Below are 13,086 nucleotides of genomic sequence, written 5' to 3'. Positions count from 1 at the left end.
AAACACTCTGAACCTAATAGAGAATGAAAGGCTGATTCTAGGCAGCACTTCTGGCAACATAAAAGCTTGTTTAATATTCAGGGCTCACATTCCTAAAACGTTGATGTACCTTTTAAAACATCCCACTGCACATCCATGCCTCACAGCAGATTTTATTTTTAAGGTTCTGACTTGTCTCCTGTTTCTTTGATACATCAGTCTTCAAAAATGGTAAATGTTGGCGAGGAAACTGCTTAACAGAAAACAAATAAACAAACTAAAAAGACCAAAACCAAAAACCAAACAACTACAGAGAAATTTCCCACTTCACATAGAGCTTCCCATTTTGCTAAGGTTTATTGTATTTCTCATTTTACTAACTTTGTCCTGACCTCTTCAAGATCCATATCTTTGACCTTTTCTGCAACTGGAATAGCAATCTTCAAGGCCAAATGCTTGGAATGGGGAATATTGCTGTTCGGGTGATTTTTCCAGTAGTTCTTTTGGTCAAGTTACTTTACTAAGACCCTGATCCTGCAAAGAGTTAAACATATGTTCAGCTTTATGTACTGTGATTTCAATGGGGGCTACTCATAGGTCATATATTAAGCATATGCATTAATCTTTGCTGGACTGAGGGTACTGAGTGCCCTCAACATCCATGGAGCAGAGCTGATTTTAACTGATTAGTACTTATTAGTATTCAGAACTCTTCCACACAAACACACAAGGCTTCTGTTGGATTACATACCTTAGCCTTAGGGCTCTTCTTCCTGATGAATAATTTGCAATGCCTTATAATCTTTTTGCTGCCATTCTGTCTCATCATAGTAACATTGGTTACATAAGAATCTCTTCACTTGTGACTCTTTTGTATTTTGTGAGCATGGTCTATTTATTTCAGAGCTCCTGTTCTTCACAGCTGATCATTATATATAATTCAAATGCAATTAATTCAATGTAGACAGCTCACAGGACAGTCAAGACAGTACCTTAGCAGCCTCTATGTGTGATTTTGATTTTCTTTAAGATTGCAAACAGATATTGTCTCAGAGTAGAGGTGGCTTATTAATCATAATGAGGAGGCAGCAATTACGTTTTTAGTCTAGGAATTTAGAAGATGCCAAATGATTTCCTAGAGTTCATTGGATGAACTTTCATCCAAGGCTGTTTCAGCACACCATAATTGATTTTCCTAGTGTAGTTCGGATATGCCAGTGAAACTTGACAGAATGGTGAGTTCCTAAAATTGAACCAAGTAACATCACAAACAAAAACTCAATTATGGCAAACTTTAAAGAAATGAAAAAAAGATCTGATACAATGTACATATTTGTGCTTCATCTCAGAAATATTAGTATTGTAAAAATAAAAAGGCCTATACTAAAAAGAAGCTATCCTTAACAAGACTGGGAAGTAAATTCTAATGAGAACACTTCAAAGAAAACTAGCTAAAATCACAAAAATCACTCCAAAAACAGTGCCAGATCACAACAAAGATAGGGAGACAATGAGAAGCTATCACTGAGCCAGATTCCTCAAGGGAAGTGTCTATAGAGGTGTGATGGGGCACCAAAACGTCTGTTAGTCTATAAGGTGCCACAGGATTCTCTGCTGCTTTTACAGATTCAGACTAACACGGCTACCCCTCTGATACTTTGCCCCACACTGGGCTCTAAGGAGTTAACAGAGACCTAGCGAGGCTGCGCAGGAGGCAGCCAATCAGAGAAGAGCTGAAGGGAGCAGCCAATCAGGGCCAAGAAGGCCCATATAAAAAGGGAGCTGCAGAGCAGAGGACTGTTCTCTGCTGGGAGCCCAGGGAGGAAGGCCTGTATGTCTGGAGGTCTGAGAGAACACACAGCATCCTGGACAGAGCGGTGCTACTAGCAGGGACTGGGGGAGTGAGAGACAGCGACAGCTGCTGGAGTTTGCAGGCTGAGGTAAGGGCAAAGAGGATGTTGGCCACATGAGGAAGTGGCCAGACAATTTGCTGCATAGCCCCTAAGGAAAGTGGCTGAACAGCAGATTGCAGGTTCCCCAGAAAGGGGCAGCACAGTGTGTGGCATGGCTGGAGGGTTGTGCTGCTCAAGGGGATGTTGCAGTACTTGGAGAGATGTGGGTCCTAGAGCAGGAGTGACAGTGGTGAAGCATCATCTGAAGAGGGCATACTAACATGCAGAGCTAATTCCCATGACAGCTGGCAGGAGGAGCCAAAGTGGTGAGTGAACCCTGTTACAACAATCTTTCTCTTTCATCACTCCCAAACCATTGTAGTTTAGGAGAGGCAGCATAGTCTAATGGACAGGCCATTAGACTTCCATTCAGGAATTCTCTGGTGTTCTACCCCTAGATCTGCCTCTGATGTGAGCTTGGGCAAGTCATCTCATCTCTCTGTATCTCAGTTTCATCATCTATATATTGAGATAATGATGCTTGCTTTCCTTTTAAAGTGATTTGAGATCTATGAATTAAGAATGCTCTATAATTATTAGTATGTATAGTGACCTGATATTCCAGAATTGCTTGTGCTTCCAAATTTGAATTTTCTTACAGCATTCTAGTGAAAGAAATGCCAAATGCTGTGATCTATTATTTTTATTAATTTTCTGTTCTTTCTCTAATCTTCCTTCACTTAACTTTTCTTCTGTCTTCCTGTATCTGTAGCCTACCAAGGAACTAATTGAATAGTTAGTTAATAATAGTTAATAATTCCATATTCCTCCTTTACTAGTGAATCAATTGGTACCAATTAGCCTATAATTACTTAAGTAGGCCAGACCTTACATTTCCAGAATCCTGCAATCAGGGCCTAACTAGTTTTTTTAAACTCTCTAATTGTTTATGCTAATCTCATCATTCACTTTTAAAAGGTGTCAAGCTTGGCTTGGCTTGTTTAGTCTAGGAAAACAAAGGCTGAGAGGAGATATGATTGTTCTCTATAAATATATTAGGTGAGTAAATACCAGGGAGGGTGAAGAGCTATTTAAACTAAAGGACAATGTTGGCCCAAGAACAAATGGGTGTAAACTGCCCATGAACAAATTCAAGCTGTGAATTAAAAGGTTTCTAAACATCAGTGGGGTGAGGTCCTGGAACAGCCACCCAGTAGAAGTTGTGGGAACAAATAACTGAATTAGTTTTAAGATAGCTGGACTTGAACAAATTTGAGTGCACTTGTATGATGGGTTTCTTGTGGGGGAACGGGACAGGACTCAGCAGCCTTGGAGCTCAATTCCATGTCTTATGTGCCTAAGGGCTTGGCTACACTGGAGAGTTCCAGTGCTGTAACCCCATCACCAGCGCTGCAACTCACTCTGTGTCCACACTTGCAAAGCACAGCCAGTGCTGCAACTCCCTGGCTGCAGCGCTGGCTGTACACCTGGTCTGCTTGGGGTGTAGCAATCCAGCACTGGTATGCAGCGCTGCTCATTAAGTGTGGCCACAAAGCGCTGTTGTTGGCCTCCAGGGTATTAAGAGGTATCCAGATCCTGTCCCCCACAACTGAGAAGAACTTGAGCTCGAGCACTATGAGCTCCAAGCTACTTATCTAAAAAACAAACACAGCTGCTCTTTGAGGCAGGGGAATTGCTTTGGAATGTTCACAGCTGTTTGTTGAGGAGAGAGGGAGGGGGCAGTCCGTGTTGAGCAGTGCTTATCTGGTCTGAAGGCTATTTAGGAGACTTGCATTTAGTGAATGAGAGGGGTGGGGGAAGGGTCAACTTTTAAAATGATTGATGGTAGATGCTGTGTATCTTCCAGTCCTTAGAACTTGCAAGGCAGGCTGCTGAGAACAGTGTCAGCTCCAAAAATCCACTCTCTGTCTCCCCCACGCTCCCTGTCACACTCCACCCCACCCCCCTCTTTTGAAAAGCATGTTGCAGCCACTTGAACGCTGGGATAGCTGCCTACAATGCACCACTCCCAACAGCGCTGCAAATGTGGCCACACTGCAGCGCTGGTAGCTGTCAGTGTGGCCAGACTGCAGCGCTTTCCCTACACAGCTGTACGAAGACAGCTATAACTCCCAGCACTGTACAGCTGTAAGTGTAGCCATACCCTAAAACTCATGCTTCAGAGTTGCAGAGGATTCCTTGCACCCCTCCATTTCCCAAGTATTCTGAAGACTCAGACGACCAACTGTGGCTGGAGGTGGGACATTGAATGGGGGTGGGCTAGGGCTCTGAGTTGGCACAGAGTATCTTCTCTCTCAGGTGCTTGGCTGGCTGGTTGCTGCTCACATGCACATAGTCTAACTGGATCTAGACTGTTCTCAGTGGTGGTAGATGACAGAACAAGGAGTAATGGTCTCAGGTTGCAGTGGGGAGGTTAGGTTGGATATTAGGAAAAACTTTTTTCACTAGGAGAGTGATGTTACCAAGGGAGGTGGTGGAATGGGTTACCAAAGGAGGTGGTGGAATCTCCTTCCTTAGAGGTTTTAAGGTCAGGCTTGACAAAGCCTTGGCTGGGATGATTTTGTTGGTGATTGGCTCTGCTCGGACTCTATGACCTCTTGAGGTCCGTTCCTACCCTGATATTCTATGATCACCATATGTCGAGCTGAGAAAAAAAATTTCCTGGGTCAGACTGGCAGTAACCTTGAGAGTTTAGTTGTCTTCCTTGGCAACATGGTTGCCAGTCACTTGCCAGAATTATCTGGGTATATTTCCCTGCCACTGCAGGGACCTCAGGCATTGGTTCATCTTGGTCCTGCCTAGTCTTTGCATGTGGCACATAATCATCTTGTATCCTGAGGGCTGTAATATTTTGATTTAATTTTGGTTGTTGGGTTTAATGCACAGGTGTTGGTGGCCTGTGATGTACAGGAGGCCAGACTAGATACTTTGTAGGTCCTTTCTTTCTTTAAACTCTGACACTGACTTTTAGTTGCAGAGCTTCGCCTCAATGGTTACCCCATCACTAGGGTTAAAGGTTTGACACCACAAACTTTTCCTGAGACTAGGCTTTTGGCCTATAGAGAGGTTTCCACAGTACTGTTTGGTGGTCAATGTGTAGCTTTGATAGAGCCAACTGGGCTTCCACCAAGAGCACTAAACCTCATCTAGCTTCTTCCCAGCCACTAGGTGGCCACCTGCAGCTAAGACAGCTCCTCCTCTGAATTGCTAATGTAGTTTCTTGCCTCTAGGTAGACAGCTAATGGGAGAAACCAGCTCAGAGCTCACTATTGGCTGCAGTAGCTTCCCTTAGGGACGAAGTGATCCCCCCCTGAGATGAATATATTTTCTATATAGTCACTGGGAGCTGATGGTGTGAACTGATAACGTCCCCTAGCTACAATCTGCTTATCATTTTCCTGTTGGTGGAACCTACCAAACAGTTTCCTCCCTAAAAGTGGTTCAAGATCAGAGGGGCTTTTTCCTCAAGCCATTGTTTCACAAATGTGTGGTGGTGCATAAGTGCAATAAATGCTCTTTCAGAATTTTTTTCTTTTCCTCTCCCCCTCCCACCAATAAAGATTTCCTTGTGCAGCCCACTATAAACTATAAGGATTCTTCAAGTCTTTTATTTAAAGAAATCTAACTAATATTCTGTTTCTTCCTGCAAGCCAAGCTGTCTGAAATCTGAACTTTCTGAAACCAATGGTAATTCTGATTTTTCCAAAAATCAGATTTCCAAATGCTGGCATTAATCCCAGTGATCCTGTCTTTTATTTCTGTCAGGGCACAGTTAGATGTAATTTTTTCTTTTTATAATATGTTTTTAAATAGAATCTAATGGCTTGTGAAGGACAGTAGACTGACAGTCTATGGCTCTGATCCAACAAAGTACTTAAGGACATGTGAAAACTCAAGCATGTGAGTAGCCCCACTGAATTCCAGAGTATACTCATATGCTTAAAGTTAAACATGTGCTTCAATGTTTTAGTCTGTATGGCTCTGATTGAGCAAAGTCCTCCCCCCTCCTCCACCAAACCTCAGCAAATTGAGCTTTACTCAGGGTCCCACCTGCTGAACTGAAAGGACCACTGGCATAGTTCCAGGCTTATCTGCATCTCTGCCTTTCTTGGCCTCCTTAAGGGCATTTACTCAGGTCTCAGGCGTCTTAGCCATCTTCTCTCTTGGGGCATATCCTGCTTCCTCCAGACTGAGTATTTGGGCTTGCAACTTCTCTGCCCTTCACTAAGCTTAAACTAGCGGGTTTGAGCTTAGTCCGGACCCTGCAGTTTGTTCCTTTTCAGAGGGCTATGACTACCAGTGCTCAGCCAACTGTCACAAAGCACAGTACATTTATTTTTAGAACAAAAGCATTACAGGGAAAACTTATCAAACAATTAAAAGTCTACACACTTGTTAGGCTTACCAGAAGTCATCAGCCTTCCACAGAGGGGATCTGGTAGGTTTCAAAGTCCTTCAAACGCTTCCCACAGGGATCCACACTATCCATTCTTCTCCCTTCTCTAGGTTAGCTATCTTCAATAGCAGAGAAGTGAGGCCATGGCAGCATGGTCTTCAGTGTAGGCAGAACAAACCCACCTGGACCTTGAGTAATTACTTGCATGGCTAGCCCATGCTGAAGTTTGTGCTGCTGCAGCTTCACTGGTTTGATGAAGTAGCTAAATTAAAGTGAGCTCAAGTATGTCTACACACAAGTTGCATTCACACCCTGTGATTGCAATGTAGACATACCCTCCACTAATGCAGCCATTGCCAGTACAAAGAGGTCAGAAAACATGTAAGACGTCTCTTCTTAGATGAAGAGCTGCTGACTTAAGCTGAAAGCAGGAACCACCAAAAAGGAGAAACAATTGGCAGAACTAGCCAATTGAAGAGCTACAGCCTCCTTTCTTCAAAATGGTGCAAAGCGTCAGGTCCCATGTGCCTATTCACTAGACTTGAATGGCCAGGCAGTGTCAGTATCTAAAAATGCCTTCTAGAGTGGAAGATGTCCCTTGCTTCTAGACAAGGACCTGGTCACAGAGATCCAAGTATTTGTCACCTCCAAGCTGGACTACTGTAAACTCAGTACAGTAGATGCTGCTGATTAGCAACAAATTGCCATTATCTAGCAGTTGCCAATAAACAGAGCAGGTTTGTGGGTTTGGAGCCAAGGAAGGAAGTGCTAGGACATGCCTTCCCTGTCTGCAGCCCCACAAACCTGCCTGCAGGCAGGGTAGCAGCAGGGAAGGGGCTGCAGCCTGGATGCTGGGGCTTTGCATGGGTAGGGAAGATGATTAGGGCAGCAGCAGGTAGAGGTACCATGTAGCTCTGTGGGCCCCCAGCACCTGGTATCTGGGCTGCAGCCCTCCTCCCTGCTGCTGCCCTTCCCCCAGCCTGCCCTTCCAGCCCACAGCACCAGGACTCTGGCAGGGGTTCTCATGTTGGGGAACCTCCTGTACAATCCCTGGGCACTGGCCATAAGCAGCTTTGTGGGGCTGCAGCCAGGGAAGACACCTCCCCTTGCTTCCTTCCCTGGCAGCAGCCCTGAAAATCTGCCTCCAGCTCAGGTCTTTCTTCAAAAAAAATTATCAATAAGTTATATGCTGGTGCCAATATCCAAACCCCATGAGTGTTAAGTCAGTGGCTGGGATTGGTTCCAAGCAAAATGTTGCCATTAACCAGAAGTTAACAGGGTTGCTATTAAGGGACATCTATCTATACATGAAGCTGAAAGTGAGGACAATGTACAATGAAAGTGACATACAGAATGCCACTGCCTGCCCTCCCCATAGCTTAGGGTGCCGTGAGCACATCAGGCACAGGCCCAGACTCAAATCCCTTCATTAGGTCCCAGACAGCTTCTGATGCTACTATAAGGCCTTGATCCTAATTTTCAGATGGATCAAGCTCCAGCTGCAGCAAAGACCAAATTTTGATCTATGAATGAACATGACAGCTGCACTCCTCTGGGACAATGCAGATCACAAAGCCCAGGACAAAGCATGGAAGAGCTGCAGGGCCAGTGCAAGGAAGTTTCACACCCTAGGCGAAACTTCCACCTTACGCCCCCCCAGCCCTGCAGCAGCTCCTTGCAGCAGCTCCCCACCCCAGCTCACCTCTTCTCTGCCTCCTCCAGCATGCTGCCCTCGCTCTAATTCTCCTCCCCTCCTAGACTTGCAGTGCAAAACAGCTGATTGGTGTTGCAAGCCTGGGAGGCGGGAGAAGTGGAGCAGTGACTGCGCTTTCGAGGAGGGGGCGTAGCAGAGATGAGCTGGGGTGGGGAGCTGCCGCACAGCTCCCCAGGCCATGGGGGTGGGGAGCTGCCGGGGGGTGGGGGGTGTGCCTCAGGGTGGGGAGAGCTGCTGCAGGGCTCCCCATCCCAGCTCACCTCTGCTATGACCTCTCCTAGAGCATGCTGCCCCCACCGGCAATGACAATTACATGGAGCAGCCACTGCACTGGGAGAGTGAGTCTGAGCCGCAGGTGTCAGCATACCACCGGCAGCCCAGCCCAGGAACGCTGTAAAAAAAAATTTAAAAAAAAATTGGGGGCACCGCTTTTTGGCACTGCCAAATCTTGGCGCCCTAGGCAACCACCTAGTTTGCCTTAATGGTGGCACTGGCCCTGGAGAGCTGGGCACAAAATGTCATCTGTCCAAGGAAACAGTCTTTCTACACTACTCACCAGATTGGCGGGCAGTAATCAATCTATTAGCGATTGATTTATTGAATCTCATCTAGATGTGATAAATCAATCCCTGAATCGACACCTGTACTCCACCTTGGCAGGAGGAGTAAGCGGAGTCGATGAGGGAGCTGTGGCAGTCAACTTGCTGCCATGGGGACAACCCGGTAAGTCAAACTAAGATACTTCAACTTCAGCTACGCAAATAGCATAGTTGAAGTTGCGTATCTTAGATCGATTTCCCCCCCACCCGTGTAAACCAGCCCTCAGAGGCAATCAGATGAATCCAGAGTCTTTCCATCTTTAGGAAATACTCCCAAACTGTCCTTTTCAAAAAGGTCTTGTCTCACTTTCAACACTGACACTCTGTTCTACCAAAAAACCACAACCAACCATCCAAAAAAAAAATAAAGGGGGGGAACCAGAAGCACCCCTTCCCCACCACAAACCAAAAGTAAACAAGACGTTTTAAAAGCCCTAATAGAAGCCTATCCCCACTAGAATTTTAACCCTGAAAAGGGAGACACACCTGATATACCATGAAGTCTGCTAGGGACTTTGCAGTTGCTATTGATTTTATGTGGCAGGTGCTCAGACACTGTAGCGGTGGAGCACAGTATAAAATCCTTGGATATCTAGTAACATAGGGGTTGCTACCAGCTATCCATACCATAAATCACTGAATAGCCCAACAGCTAATAGCTTTCAATCACTAAAACAGATATGGGTCCAATTTGAAAAGGCAACCTAGAGGCAAGAGGTTCTCTAAAACATTACCAATGTTTTGAGTCATTTAGTCCATTAATATCTGGTTTTCTAATAAAATATTTGTCCATTATTTACTTCAGTTAAACCTGTTGAAGAATAAATATAAAACATCACATTTTAATAGCTGTTTGAGAAATGTGTTGTGTTTTGCTAAAATTCTGTATTGCTTCAGCTGTGTTGTATTTTTCCAAAGACCTTCTATACAGTAATTACACTTCTGATGCTTGTTTCAGATGTACAGCTTCAGGATATAACAGCTTAGACAGATCACTATCACCTCAGCCCTTCATCTTCTGGCGGTAGACAAACTGGGTTTTATGTGGTTTACAATGTGGAGTTTTCAGATGAGAATTTAAGACTTAACAAGGTCTTGTCTAGTCCAATTTTCAGGGCTGCTGAGCACTCATGTTGTCTACATAAAAGCTAAGTCTGATCTTTAACCCTTACCCAGTGGGGTAGGCAGCACACTGAACAACTTTGCCTGAGGTACAGTACAGTCTTCTCTCTCACACACAGTGACAGAATGAAAGTGGAAGGCAACAGTTAGTTAGGTTGCCTAGGCCCTCTCCCTTCCTTTTCTCAGGGGAGGGATAGCTCAGTGGGTTGAGCATTGGCCTGCTAAACCTAGGGTTGTGAGTTTAATCCTTGAGGGGGCCATTTAGGGAACTGGGGTAAAAATCTGTCTGGGGATTGGTCCTGCTTTGAGCAGGGGGTTGGACTAGATACCTCCTGAGGTCCCTTTCAACCCTGATTCTATCTCTGGCTTCCTTATTAGGATGATCCCCCTATTTTCCACACTGCAATGCCCTCCCCTTCCTCTGAATAGATTCAGAGACTAAGGCCAGAAGGGAACATTGTGATCATCTAGCCTGACCTCTTGTATACCATAGAACTTCTTCACCATAAATCTTAGAACATATATTTTTAGAAACATCTAATCTTGATTTGAAAATTGTCAATGAAGAGTCCACACCACCTTTGGTAAACTAAGTGTTCAGCAATTCTCCCCAAAGGGCTATAGTTCAAGTTTAATGTATCCAAACCCTGATAGCATATATAATTTGAAAGCTTATTTTATGTATGTTTAGATGAGTATGATGTGGCACTGTCAAGTGGTGCCATAAGCCAATAGGTGATGTGAATCAATGGTTCCTAAAATGAGTATCATTTTTTTGCACAGTTCTAGAAACACTGAAACATGACTGACAACGGTTTTTACTGTTTAAATTAGTTTCAACATCTTAACGTGATAATTGGTGAGAGCTACCAAACAATGTATTAGAAGATTTTCTTTCTTTTTGCATAGGTGAGATTTCATCTTCAGAAATGAAGGTGTTTACAGTTGGCAAAAAATGTGAATATCAACATTTTGCAACATACTAACATGAAATGTTTTCACTTTGCATATTCTTAATTGTCAAAGTATCTCACTAGTGATTATAATAATTCTGTTTTCAGTTGAAATTTGCTGACCAGATCAGTCTCACACTGTGTGCCCATAGTTTCTACTGCATGATGGGTAGATATAAATTTATGTGAATTCCAAATGTAATTCTTCTCCATTTGTAAGCATCTAGCCGGCCTGGTACAAGGTTTTTATTTGTAATTGCCTATGTATGCAGTACCAGCCTTTGAAATAGTCTAGAAACTCACTGTTTAATTCAGTGACACTGATGCACAGATGACTTTTAGTGTTAGAACTGACCCTACACAGCTTCATATGCAAAAGCTGAGAGAAAGAAATGGCATAACAAGAAGTAGTGAAGACAAAGTCCAAAAAACAAGTTCTTGCCTCTGCATTGAAGAGAATAAAGAGCATGTTATAGCTCTCACCAACCATGTGATCACCACATAGGCACTTTATTCCCCAATAGTTGCAATTCTCCCATCACAATTTAATTCAGTTGTATTGGTTTCCTCCTTTTTAGGGTTCCATTTGCCCTCATGACCACAATATGCAAATTATGAAGTTCTGAACATCACTGTATTTGTGCTATGTGGAAAATACCCATACTATATTTTAAAACAGCCCTGAAACAGGGTGCTTAACCCATTGTTTCCTCTAACCATGCAAACTGTGCATAAGGACTACAGCTACAGACAAGAGTGAGTATACTGCTATAAACCTAGAGATAAGGGCAGCTGTATGAATCGCTTTACCTGTAAGGGGTTAAGAAGCTCAAATAACCTAGCTGGCACCTCATCAGAAGGACCAATAAGGAAAGAAGATACTTTCAAATCTGTGTGTGGGTGTGTTTGTGGCTTTGTTTGTTCTCTCACAGGTGCAACATCTCCTGAAAACACCTGAAATGATCTCGCTAAGTTTACAAAAGCTGTAAAGCAAGGAAATATGTTTATCTTTTGTTTTAGCTTGTGGATTTTCCCTATGCTAAGTAGTAGTTTTATTCCTGTTTTTGTAACTGTGAAACTGAGTCCAGAAGTGAGTCTTCTGTGTTTTTAAATCTTTACTCTGTAAAGTTATCTTCCATCCTGATTTTGCAGATGTGATTCTTTAACTTTTTTCTTTATTATAAAGTTCTTTTAAGAACCTGATTTTAGTGCCCTAAAGATAAAGGGTCTGGTCTGTACTTAAAGGCAGTTGGTTCATATATTCTCAAGCCTCCACTGACAGGGGCAAAGGGGCTTAGGGATTCCAAGTGAGCCATCCCTGTATTTTTGTTTAAATCACTTGGTGGTGACAGCAATTTCATCCAAGGACAAGGAAAGGAATTTGTGCCTTGGAAGTTTTTAACCTAAGCTGGTAGAATATAAACTAGGGGGTCTTTCATGCAGGTCCCCACATCTGTTCCCCAGAGTTGAGAGTGGGGAGGGAACCCTGGCACACACCATTAATGTTATTTTGTTAGTGAAATGCAAAGAGCTCCCAGTGAAGCAACTCAGCATTTATTTCAAGGAAATGTCAGCAGTGTTATATCTGTGTTGGTCCCAGGATATAAGAGACAAGGTGGGTAAGGTAAAAGATGGTTACTCACCTTTGTAACTGTTGTTCTTCGAGATGTGTTGCTCATATCCATTCCAGTTAGGTGTGCGCGCGCCGCGTGCACGTTCGTCGGAAGATTTTTACCCTAGCAACACTCGGTGGGTTGGCAGGGCGCCCCCTGGAGTGGCGCCGCTATGGTGCCGGATATATACCCCTGCCGACCCAGCCGCCCTTCAGTTCCTTCTTATACCTGCGACGGCCCGGCCCCTCAGTTTCCTCTTGCCGAAACGACCGTATTTGTAGAGGGAAGGAGAGCGGTGTGGTGGATATCTGGCAACACATCTCGAAGAACAAACGTACAGGTGAGTAACCATCTTTTCTTATTCGATGATGCATATCATCCAGTAGGTGATTCCACCTTTAGGCGGTGGGGTCGGAGTGCGATATGCAAATGCAAAGCGACGAGCAGAGGCTGCGCATTCCATTTGATGTTACCGACTGAATGCGAAGCAAAGTATGGACCAAGGACCATGAGCGCGCGAGAGGATTGTGGGTAGCGGACCAGTCCGCAGCGGCAGACGAAGTTGAGCTGTAGAGGATGTGATGTGCTTGGGGAAGTGAGCCACATCTCACAGATGAGGGTGCAGTTATCACACGATGAGTCCTTGAGAGGAAACGGTAGTCCTTTCCTCCGTTGCTACCGCGACCGAGAGATTGCGTGTATTAGACATGGTTTGTCCATTACATACTGCGAGCGCTAGATGTCCAGAGATGATGTGTCCCTCGCGTTGAGTGTGGACAGAAAGGCACACACACTAA

Source organism: Chelonoidis abingdonii, chromosome 3, assembly GCF_003597395.2.
Source record: "Chelonoidis abingdonii isolate Lonesome George chromosome 3, CheloAbing_2.0, whole genome shotgun sequence".
NCBI classification, from domain to species: domain Eukaryota; kingdom Metazoa; phylum Chordata; order Testudines; family Testudinidae; genus Chelonoidis; species Chelonoidis abingdonii.
Note: the sequence above shows the minus strand (reverse complement) of the source record.